This window comes from Rhinolophus sinicus, linkage group LG14, assembly GCF_036562045.2.
Source record: "Rhinolophus sinicus isolate RSC01 linkage group LG14, ASM3656204v1, whole genome shotgun sequence".
Lineage (NCBI taxonomy): Eukaryota > Metazoa > Chordata > Mammalia > Chiroptera > Rhinolophidae > Rhinolophus > Rhinolophus sinicus.
The window spans coordinates 5432147-5445020 of record NC_133763.1 but is presented as its reverse complement, the minus strand read 5'-3'; the positions used below and the strand labels follow the sequence as shown (position 1 = coordinate 5445020).

At 35.0% G+C, this 12874-nt stretch overlaps 1 long non-coding RNA gene across 1 annotated transcript in view; it reads right to left on the bottom strand.

The window, feature by feature from the left end:
- Nucleotides 1-12728, bottom strand: part of LOC109444085 (uncharacterized) — an 816445-nt gene extending 803717 nt beyond the window's left edge. The window contains exon 1 of the long non-coding RNA XR_002136786.2: nucleotides 12604-12728. This is a non-coding gene — a long non-coding RNA (uncharacterized LOC109444085). The remainder of the gene's footprint in view (nucleotides 1-12603) is intronic.
- Nucleotides 12729-12874: the final 146 nt, after the last annotated feature.

Here is a 12874-nt window from a genome sequence, read left to right as displayed (position 1 = left end):
AAAAGGAAAGTTTAAATTATTTTTTGAGAAACACTTTTTAGGTTCTTATTACCTTTTTCTACAGTGATTTACAGACATGTTAGAATATGATGTAGATTTAATGTAATCAAATAGCCCTGATAACTGTGTCATTTTACATATATATAATTTGCATACATATTTACATATACATGTAACTACATCTATTTTTTTAATTAAATTTATTGGGGTGACAATATTTTTTATTTTTGTAGTTTCCCACAAAATAATTCATAATATTTTTGTGGTTTCCCAAAAAAATAATTAGTGTAGTTTCTCCTAATTACTAATGAAAAACCACTAGGGGGTGACCAAGTATCATTTCTTTTGCTTATCTTGCTCCAGTTACTAATAGTATTTAGATAATATTAACACTGTATAAATGTTTTACTATAAATTAATTCATTGATATTCCTGAAGATTTTCAAGTTACTAGAAATATATGGACAAAATTGAATCTAATACAAATTAGTCACAAGATGTTTAAGTATTTCTAAATCTCCCGTTTCGTTTAGTTTTAAACAAAGCATGTGATTAAGCAGTTGCAATACTCTTAAAATCTGAATAAAGGTCAAATGTGAACTGTGAATTGTTTAGTCAAGCAGAAGTGAATTTTTTATTCCCTCTGAGATTATGTATTACATAAATTAACCACAAATTTGAAAATATGTAATCTAAAAACAACGGGTTTTAGGAACATTTCTTAGCATTTGAAAATTCATATGCTAACATAAAGATAATAAACTATAATAAATGGTAAGTCTATTTTGATAAAAGTAATCAATTGGCTGGCATACAGATAAATATTTGTCTTATTCTATTTTTCCTGAAGTTTATCCTGCTAAACATATATTTAATAAACATATAGTTAATATTTTATTTAATAAAATATATATTAATGATCACAAATAGAAAATTATGTCTTTATTTAAAATAAATGTTTTAATCATTTTAACTCTCAAAGGTCTGAGGCTTAATAAGAAATTTGGAAAAATACAAATTAAATCATCTATAACCTTTCTGAAACAATGAGCAACTATGCTATAAAAAAAAGTATTTTATTTACAAAAATGGAAAGAATAGTTCTTATTTCAATCAATGACAACAGAAAGAAAAGGGGTTAATAAATAGTAGCTACCTGCCTTTTCTCCCAGCCTTCGGACCATGAAGCAGGTATTATGGACAAACAAGTCAATGGCCTCCTCTTATTTTCCAGACAGAATGTGCCTCTGGAGTCAAACCAGTGAGCTTTGAAATCGAGCTCCGTCGTTTGCTCTTTGTGTGACCTTGAGAATACTGGTTAACCTCTCTAACCCAAAACTGGGAGACTAAGTTGTTCCTCTCTCATGAGCTTGCTCAGTGAATTAACTGAGGTACAATGTACAATACATTACCCAGGATACTGGCACAGAGCTCCTACTTACTAAATGTGGAGATACTATTACATGAGAAGCTCTACATTGTGATGAGTGGATTGGGCAAAATGCGTATATCACCTTCCCAGTCCTGTTACCATTGTCTCAGAGTAGTGACTGTTATATACCAACCCCTGCTCCCTTAGCTTTCAAATTCTGCCTCACGGGGGCCTCAAAATATCCCATTCCAAGCATTTTAAATGCTTGATTTAATTCAACAAAAGCTTTTGGAATCATAAAATAGAATTATAATGAGTACACACCCATGCTTAGGGACTGGCGTTATGCTGGATTCAATAAGAGACTGAAACAAAATATAAAAATGGGGTCTCCTTCCTCTAAGATGACAATGAGCTAGAGCAGTTGATGGGAAGGGAGGAGGCAAAAGGAGAGGGGAGGAAATTAAATTTCTGTTGTTTTAAACCACGCAGTTTGTGGTCACTTTTTACAGCAGCCCTAGGAAATTAATACAGATGGACTTCCTTTGAAGTCACCACAGACACCAAGAAAGAATACCTAAAGAACTATAACTGGAAAACTAAAAGATTTATGGAAGAACTGTGTGTAACGAGTAATGCAAAATTGTGCAGTTGGCTATAGACAGCCTGATTGAAGTAACGGTGACAGTGTTTTCCAAAGTGCTCCTAGATTTTCTTTGGTTTTATTTTTATGTCCACTGGGCTGCAGAACAGACGGAACCGCAACTGAAGTGTCACAGTTTAAGGGATTGGCTTCTCCGTCTGGTTTTTCTTAGTTTCATCACAGTTCTCACAAATCCGTTTGTCCCGGCCCCGTCCTCTCACAAATGTGCAGGCTGTACAGGTGATGGTACATGTTGGCTAATGCACCTATCATGCAACGCTCATCACTCCTGCGTACTGAAAATGCAGGGTACGGTTCGGAGTCCTCAGTTACTTAACTTCCAGAAAAAACAGAAACTGAAATGTATATGAATCTGTTCATAGTAAATGATTATGTGCCAAGCATTCTGTTAGGTATATTCATGTATTACTCGATTAATCTTTACAACAACCTTTTGAAGAGCTATTACTATCTCCGCTTACAGAGGGAGAAACTGAAACCAGTGAAGTTGTCAAAAGTCACTGGAGACAGGAAATAGGATTAGGATTCTAACATGTGTATGGGCGTGTCCAGGGATTTTAGCATTTCATCCAAGTAGCCTTTTAAAGTAGATAATCTGCCCTATCTGAGCAGTTGGCTCAGAGTCAGGGTATTACTAATACTACTAGAGATTGGCTTTCTACAGCCTGAGGTAGCAATGACACAGGTAAGCCTTTAACAAGATAGTTTTGGTTGGAACAAACCCTACCCAGAGCTATTCCTTCCATAAATGGCTACAGAATACTACTCGGGTCACAAAATGTAGATGTTTTCAGATGGAAAGGACCCTAGAGTTAGTATAAAAATCCCTGTTTTATGAAAGAAGAAACGGAAGGCGGAGATGTTCATTGATTTGCTCAAGGAGTACATAGCTAGTTAGTGATAGAACTTGGGCTAGTATCGCTGAGATTCAAAAGGAACAAGATTGCAAATGTTCCGCCTCTTGCAAAACAGTTTTAAAAAGTTAACTCCAGACTACTACGGAAGGAACCTTGCATTGATAAAGAAATTTTCACTGAAATGTTATATTTAAATTACAGTAGAGAAGCATACATACCAAGACACCCTAAATGTAACCACTAGATAGAAAAATTTCTCAAGTTTAAGTTACCCGCATGCTTTTGGTTCTTCTTCAGATCGACTACAGCCATTTATAAAATGCATTCTTAATTCCAACATTTTGTCAAACGGTCAGCCAACGATGTCTGTTATAATGCTCGAAAAAACAAGTGCATCTTGGACCAAATCTCTGCCTCCCTCTTAGTCACTGCTATTCTAATTAACGAAGTAAATAAAGAAATCACAAACTGGCATTTGGGTTAAATTTTTATAATTTACACACAGTCAAAATAGTGGGGTCTTTGGAGTTTTTTGTTTGTTTGATTGGTTTGGTTCGGTGGGCTTTCTTTGGGGTACTGTTCTTTAGATTTTAACACATGCATAGATTCATGTAAGGACCACAACAATAAGGACGCAGTACACTTTCATCACCACAAGATACTCCCTTGGGCCATCCCGCTATAGTCATTTACTTTCCCTCCCCCCCACCCTTACTCTGTAGCAACCACTATTCTATTCTCTGTCCCTGCAGGCTTTCCTTTTCTATGTCACATAAATGAAATCATATAGAATGCAACCTTTCGAGACCAGCTTCTTTCACCCAGTATAATGCCTTTGCGATGCATTCATGTTGCTGAGTGGATCGGTACTTGTTCTTTTATATTGCTGAGCAGTGTTCCATTGTATTGATGCATCAGCAGTTAATGTAACCATTGAAGGACTTTTGAGTTATTTGCAGTTTTTCGCAATTATGAATAAAACTGCTATGAAATTCATATGTAGGATTTTGTGTGAACAAAAATTTTCATTTCTCTAGGCTAAACACTTAGGAGTGAAATTGCTAGGTCAAATGGTTACATCTACATTTAACTTGAAGAGTCTGCCAAACTGTTCTTCAGAGTGGGTGCAGCATTTTACATATCAACAAAATATGAGACTTCCAGTGGCTTTGTATACAGGCCACCCCTTGGTATTGTCTGTTAGCTTGTTTTTATTTTAGCCATCCTAATAAATGTATACTATTGTGTATTGTTTAATTTCCAACTATGGAGGGTGGAGTCCATATATCTTTTTTATTAATTTCTAATTTAATCTCATTATGGTGAGAGATACACTTCAATTATTTCAATTCTTTAGAATTTCTTAAGATTATCTATCTTAGTGAATGCTCCATTTGCCTTGAAAATAATTTGTATTTCTGCTGTTGTTGAGTGGAGTGTGTACACATGTCAATTAGTCCCAGTTGACTGATTCAACAGACTGATTGTTCAATTTTTTAAACTTTTTGATAATTAAAAAACAAGTAGGCAAAACAATTAACAGGAGAAAGAAGTTAAAAATCTCCAACTCTAATTTTTAATTTCTCTATTTCTTCCTTTTTACCATGAGGTGTCTGTTGCAAATACTCAACTCTGACATTGTAGTGGAAAAGCAGCCATTTTTATGTAAATATGGATAGTTGAGTTCCAATAAAACTTTTTATTTACAAACACAGGTAGCTGGTCCATGAACTATAATTTGCCAACCCCTGCTCTAGAGACCAAATTTCTAACCATTGAATAGGACTACCTCTGTTTCCCACACAAATCACCTTTTTCCCACCCAGCTCTCTGAGGTCGAACTCACTTTCCTTTAGAACAAACAAATAACCAGAATCAGTTATAATTGGATTACTATGTTATTATAAATAAGTGTATTTTTTAAAGACAGAATGAACTTTCTATAATTTGAGATTTCTGTTAGTTTATTTGTTGTTGTTGTTGTTGTTGTTTTTCACTATTTTTGTTACATCAACTACTGTAACTTACTGAACAAGGTAAATTTCCAACCAGTCAAACACCTCTGTAGAAAAATACAGCCAGTCAGAAAATATTACCCAGAAATGGTCATTGATTCTACCACCTTCTAAAATTCCTGTTAATGCATCTTAACGTTAGTACAAAGTTACACTGGAAGGTAATGTCAAGCAAGCAGCCAAATGGAATCGCTGCTTTCAAAACCTGAGAAATGATCAAGGGAATGGAAGTTCTGAGAAATCGTAAAGACAAGTTGGAAAAGAAAAATAAAAGTGAATTCAACATTTATTTCCCCAGGAAAAAAATAGCATGAAACATTTGACTCAATTCTTGCTCTAGTTTTTCTAAATCTTATTATTTTCATAAGATGGTATTCATATCTATAGACTTTTTAGTGCCCTAGGTTTCATAACATATATTAAACTTTATTATATTAATCTGTCTTCTCCTGTGTTTACCCTTTTACTTGGAAAACATGACATTAAATTTCATTAAATTTTATATCCCACATTTCTGAGAGCCAGGGTAAAATAGATAGATGACACTACTGTTTAAGACTGAACCACTGACTGAGATGTGAAAAATCTTATAAATCATTTGAATATTTTGAAAGTTCTACCTAGAAACACATCTAAAATAATACAGAGGAGATACTAATCTTTTCTCCTCTTTTTGAATCTGATAAAATGATTTAAATTGAAATTGAAATTTCCAATGATTGAAAATGCTATTGATTTATGATCTGACTCTAACATTTGTTTTTAATTTCACCTGTGTAGCAAGTTTGTTAAAAATTTATCTAAAACTAAAATTTAATAGCTGCTTGACACCTATTGGAGAGGCTTATAGAAGACACTCAAGTATTCCGTTAATATTTTAGTTTTTAAGTAACATAATCAAAATTTGTGATTTCAGTGTATTATTCTTAAGACTAAGTTTCCACATATGTACAATACATGTGGATGTTTATGGAAATGGCATTTAGGGAATCAAAGAAACGAATCTCACTTCCACAGTAGGTTCATTGAAACAAAGCACCATGGGTAATGTTGAGCGTTCAGCCGAACTATGTCCTTGGAGTCAGATATGACCAAGAAAATAGAAACCCTGTAAGTTGGCAAAAATCTTAGACTTCTTGCAAAAAAGAGTACTCAATTTAAATAAACTCCCAAGGGACAGACTGACCTCAGCTAGGTCAATTCTGTTCTAGAGTTGGGTGAAAGGTATGATGATGCTGTAATTTTGTAGCCAGACTTCACAGAATAACAGGGCAAAGTGGTCATTATTTAGTTGGAGCACCAGAAGTAATTTTGTGATTTCTATGTTGTTGTCTCTAAGGTAGAACTATAAAGTATTTGTTATGAAGATGCTTCATGCTATGGAAAGAAAACAAATAAAATTCAAACAAAAGCACAGAATGTCCCTTTCCATTTTTGCATTTCTAAGGTCTATTTGTAAAGGATACACCATTTAAACCTCATTTTTAATTTCACAATAAATTTTACTTTACTTCAATTTTTTGGCTTTATTGGTACTACTAGGATATCTCTGGAAATATAAATAGTAAAAAGAATATACGAAACCCCTAATATTTAGACTTCTTATATTGGAGTGAATGCTACACTCCAATACAAAACTAATCATGTTTATTTTTTACTATGTCAAAATAGAAAGTATGAACCCATATTAATTATTTCAACTCTGGCTGCAAAAATACATCTGAAGCCAGAATCTACAAACCTCAGTTAGGAGTTTAATGACAAATCTTGAAAGAATGAGAAAATGTTACTATATATGTTTTTGAACAAAGAGAACCTTGAGCCAAACATATTGTGCAAGACAGATAAGGAAAAGTTTATTGGATATTTATAGTTCCAAACCCCAAAATTTAGGTTATATCTATTTTAATCTGTACCTTTTTTCCATAAAATTTTTATCTGTGTATTTACCATTTAATTTGTATTGGTTTATTTGCTAAGAAAATCAAAACGCTTTCATAAAACAGTGAAATAGTGTTTATACTTCTAAGGAAGTCTCACTTATAACTTTGAGGTAATGACTATCTGATCTGTTATTGTAAACTACAATGTTTTGGAAACATGTATGTCTTCATTATGTTGAATCCTATCTTATAAAGGGTGATTAAATTTACCCACCAATCTTGTGATAATTAACTCAATAAGACCTCAGTATCTAATGATAAATGTTCTGTATCTAATGATACAGGATAATTCCTGTAATTTCCCATATACAAAACAATGGTTTAACTTGTCAGTAACCATCAAAACTAATAGTTCTTCATATTTTGCTACAGAAATATCTGTTAAAAACAAGTCTTTAACAATTCATTTCTAAAAACCAACACAATCCAAGTTTTTCTATGACAAATACACCTCATATACTATTGAAAATACCTATTTAGCTTTATTTTTCATTTTGTAAAATTTCTATCATTATGAATTACCAAATGCATATTTTTGTTTCAAATGAACTTCTTTGCCAATTTCCCTATTTCTCCAATTAGAATTTCTATCCTTTTAATTATCCAAAGAAGTCATCTTAATTTTCTTATTTGTCTTCAATTCTCATGTCCCACTATATACTGCTTTATAATTCAGTTTTAGGAGGAAGTTTCCTGAATAATAAGATTGCTTCCTAATATCTGATAAAGAGATCTTGTGACTCATTTTATTTCATCTCAATTAGGGTAATCATAACTGCCAGAAAGCCATGGAGTAATGGTTAATCCTCAATTATTACAGCCATTTTATCCTAGTTTGGGTAATATTGACAGATAAATATTTATTCAACAAACATTTATTGAGCATATATTATATGTGGTTGATTAAGCCTAGTTTTATATTATAATTTTATATCTATCTCTGTGATTTTTTTAATGATAAGATTGTATTTTAATGCTGTTATTAGAAGTTGCCTTAAATATTTCTGGAAGTAGATGCTTGTATAAAAACAAAATGGAAAAAAAAATGCACTGACCCAAATCCTATGAATTCCTTCTTTGAAATATTTATTACACCCTTTTTGATTTCTCTATTATCTTAAGGAAAAACACATTCTCCCTCCCTATGTCATCTTTTGGATATGTACTCTTATTGGGTGACATTTAATAGTAAGAGAAGTCATTGTAAATTACAGTGCCATATACACTGTATGTCACTTTTAATTCTCCAGTAGTATGTTTAAATAAATGCTGCTATGGACTGAATTGTGTCCCCCAATTCATACGTTGAAGCCGTAACCTCTACAACTATATTTGTATTAATATATAAGCTTTTAGGAGGTAAAGACGGTTAAATGAAATCATAGGGGTGGGGCTCTACTGTGATAGGATTGGTGGCCTTATAAGAAGAGGAAGAGAAAAAATCTCTCTTTCCACCTCATAAGAACTGTGAGAAAATTAATTTCTCATTTTAGCACCCAATCTATGGCATTTTGTTATAGTGCAAACTGACTCGTTCTTATACTATGGAGTCCCACCGAGCTTTATGGTGGTTCTACAATGGAGGTGTTGAACATTAGCCCAACCAATAATAAAGTGGCACTTTGTTTCACATTTTGCCATTATTTTTTATGGATAATCTACTTAAGGTATCCCATTGGTGACTGGAGTAATTGGCTAGGGAAGATTTGTGTACAGTGGACCCTTGAAGAAGGGTCCGAACTGTGTGGGTCCACTTACATGCAATTTTTTTTAACTAAATATAGAGTGGACTCTCAATATCCATCATTTTGCATCTGCAGATTAGACAAAACATAAAAATCTGTGTATGCAGATGGCCGACTTAAGTTATCGGCAGGCTTTTGACTGCCCAGGGGTCAGCACCCCAACCCCCCTCTTTGTACAGGGGTCAGCTGTACTTGTGTCCTGGAGTATGATAATATCAAACACAGAAAGTCCTCACTTAATGTCAATTGGTTCCGGCAAACTGGGACTTGAGGCAAAATGACGTATAACAAAACCGATTTTACCATAGGCTAATTGATACAAAGGAGAGTTAAGTTCCTACTGCATATTGCTGGTCACAAAAACGTCACCAGCCTTCTAAATAAAGACCCAAAACACTTCTAACAGTAAACAGTGAAGTAAATGGGAGTTACACATACATTTAACAAAGAGTCATAAAAACAAGTAAGATGATTCTTTTCTAATCCACTATTCCAGTTCAGGGTGGCAGGTGGCCAGAGCTCAACCTGGCAGCTCAGGGCACAAGGCAGGACCCACCCTGGGCAGGACGCCCTTCCATCGCAGGGCCACTCACACCCACATGCACTCAGATCAGGACAGTGGAGACACGTGGAGTCACCTGCCATGCGCATCTCTGGGGTGTGGGAGGACACCGGAGGACATGGAGAAAGCCCGTGAGGACATGGGAAGCACACTGCAAACTCCACACAGACAGGGTCCCAGCTGGGAATAGATATTTTTTTCTCATCAACATCATATCAAAACTACGTTGAACAAAACGACATATTTGAGGACCTGCCCTATTATAAAATCACACCCTGATTCTACCACCTCTCTTACCAGCAATAGGTCAGACGATCGTCATGCTCCGCTGGAGTCATTTCAGTGTCCTTCTGAGAGATCACCCTGCTCACTGTCTCTACCGGTTACAGTCATCTTAAACTAGACTTTAAAATGGTGTTTCACCCGGTTCAAAAATCATCAAGGCTGAAGAGCCTTCTAATGTGTGTAGGAAACACATTTGAATCTGCAAGCCTATCACTCATGATCCTCAGTAAATATCTGTGTAATTCCTTTTCCGTCTTCCACACGTTCTCACTGTCCCCAGAACCCGCTATTATCATTCCTGCTTTTTTTTGGTCTTGGTTCATCCTGTGATCAACCCCCTACCCAAAATACCTGTCGTAATCCTATACATCCTAAGAGAGCAAATACTAAATCCATTTCCTATAAGACACTTTCCCAATTCCAAACCATGTGGACACTTCCCCCCCATAATGCCTCTGCCTCTTTGGATCTGAACTTTACATTCTGTCATTGAGTGCATTCTGTGTGTGTCATGTATTCCTAGCATTTTTAATATCTCATTAACCCATTTAGATTGTAAACTTCTGTGGGGCTTCCATTCTCAGGACCCAGACTTCTCTATTAATCCTTCCCTGGAAACTCAGTCTCAAATAATCTCTCTATTGTTAATATGTAGGACTTATATTCTTTAGCTTTCATGTCCCTTTATTAGGCTATTTATCTGTTATTTGTCGTGTATTATTATTATTGTTATACTCTTCACATGCTCTTGCTCAATTCACTCGATTTAAAGCTCCTGGAGGTCACAGGCTTTTATGCTTACAATGTCTAGAGCTGAACTATGTAAAAATATGTTTATAGAGAGACACAAAATTATCGCCAGGAGTCAGAAGACTTGAGTTCCAGTCCTCGGTGTAGCCAAGCAGCCATATTAGATTATATGGGAAATGGTAACATGCAAATCATAACCACTAGGCATTAAACCTCTCTACCTATTTAAAAGAACAGTTTGGAGACCATACCATTCACTCTTATCTAGTCAGACATTTAGTAAATATTTATTGAACACCATTAACTGAAGTATCAAACTAAGTTTTTCAAAACCGATAATGCCTAATGAAAATGTAGAAAATTATCAAAAGTGCTGAATAAATACTTGATATTCTGTAGAGTTATTATCAACTCAAGTACAGGTGGGCATAAGATGGAATAACTTTTAATAATAGCAGTAGGTCATGAACTTGGCACTCCTATCCATCTATAAAGTGGCCATAGGTCAGGTTCACCCAAAGCAGGGACCGAGAGAGGGCTTCTTGGGGAAGTGATTTGTGAGATGTGGCTCCCCAGAGTAAGGGAAGCAGGAGAAAAAGAAAGGTAAAGCAAGGATGTGGTCTTGTCTGAAGACTGGCTTCAGCCCACCATGAGTCAAAGGCCAGCCTGTTGTACCTCAGAGTTAGCTGGTCATTGCCATAACCTCTCAGGTATGGGAGTACTCTACGAGAAGGGCAATTTTTGGAGAAGGAAGTAGCTGTGTGTTATCAGCCAACATTCTCATTATCTGGGGCTGGATGTACCTTCCATGAAAGGTTCAGAGAGCTCTGAATTGTCAAAGACTGACTACATCCTCTGTAGTCTTTTATAGTATTCAAATTCTTTGAAAACTGGTGTTCCTTGAATTATATGTAAATTAAGTTTCTATGAATATTAAATTATTATCTGGAATTTCTCTTTTTTATGAAAATATAAACTTTAGTATGCTTTGAAAACCGAGCCAGAGGAGACTTTTCTTTCTGCTTTGTTGATTGCCTATTAGCTGCTAAGAAACATAAACGTACATAGGCAACTCTATGTTTATTGGAAACAGTAGGCAAACAATCGTTGGATTCGTATGATAAGATTAGATAATATACCAAGTTTATACTTTTGGTATACATTCTAACTAAGAAGTAAAGAGAATGGTATACTTTCAATGTAAAAGTGCAAACAAGCAACTTTCCTGGAAAGATAGGTTTGCAAAAGTGAGCATTTGTATGAATAGTTAATGGCAGACAATTCTAAATACTTCTGTATCCACAATGAAAATTAGAGCTTTGGTTTTTCGCCTTTATCTGTTTGTTCTTAAGGCAAACCCAACTAATCAATTATATTAATAATCAGCCTATATTTATAGGGTGAATTCTCATAAGCTCTCTCCTTTAAAAGGTAGCTGCAGACACGACAGTATCCAATAACTACTTGTTTTAAGAAACAGCACCATAAAGCTTTTAAAATTATAAAGATGTGCCAAGATATCCATTTAGGTGATTTATAATGGGAGGACTTTCTTCTTTGTCATCATCAACAGCATTATATAATATTTATTTGCAATACTTTACAACATCTTAAAGGAAACTCTTTTAAAGGCCCTGGGAAGCTCCTATGATTAATAATAAGGGGAAAAGGGGAAAAAGGATTCTGGATATTTTTCTCATTTCTCATCGCTCTTCAACTAGATGGGAAAAGGAACACCTGAAAACACTTGGCTTTCTTGGATAAAACTGAAGTCCACAACTTCTCAAACAGTTCTGGGCATTGGTTCCTATGTGCATTTTCAGTTACCCAAAAACATAAAAGGCACCAGAAAAAAATGTTTTTCTTGTCCTTTCTGGTCTGTATCTAAATTGTCTCTGTTTTTATAGGGTTAGGTTTAGCTACACTAATAGAAAAATGTGTAAGCAAATACCCTCATAATCTGGAGGTGAAGAAAACGTCCATAAAAACTCAAATGCACTATTCATAAGGAAAATACATTGAAGGATTTGATAGAATTAAAGCTAAGGATTTCTGTTCAATGAACAGCATCATAAATAAAGTTATGAGATATCTGACAAAGCGGAAAGAGATTTTTTAAATAATTAAAATTAGCAAGAGGTTAGCATCTAAAATAGACAAGGAATTTACAAATCCATGAGAAAAACATACGGATCCCAACATAAAATACAGATAAAACTAGGCAATTCACTGAAAGCCAAATCTGAATTAGCAATTATGCGAAGAGATTCCCAACTGTCGACTGAACAGATTGGCAAAATTAGAGGTAAGCCAGCCATTAGTGAGACAGATGGGAAGATGCACTCTTGCCCACTGCTGATGGGAGATACACTAGAGCAGCCATTGTAGAGAGCAATCCGGGCGTACTTACTGGAAATGAATATGGTCCAGCAATCCATTCCAGGGATGCATCCCAGAGAAACTTGAGTCCAGGTTCATTAGGGGACAGGCACAAAGATGGTCATTGTAGCAACAGGGTACAGGCAACTGGTTGCTCATCACTGCAGAAACAGGTAATACAATGTGGTGAGTGCATGCAGTCAAATACCACCCAGCCTTCAGAAGCAACAAGCTAGTGCTACATACAGCAGCATGGGTGAATCTCTAAGTGAATATTTACTTTCAAAGTACAAACTGAATGA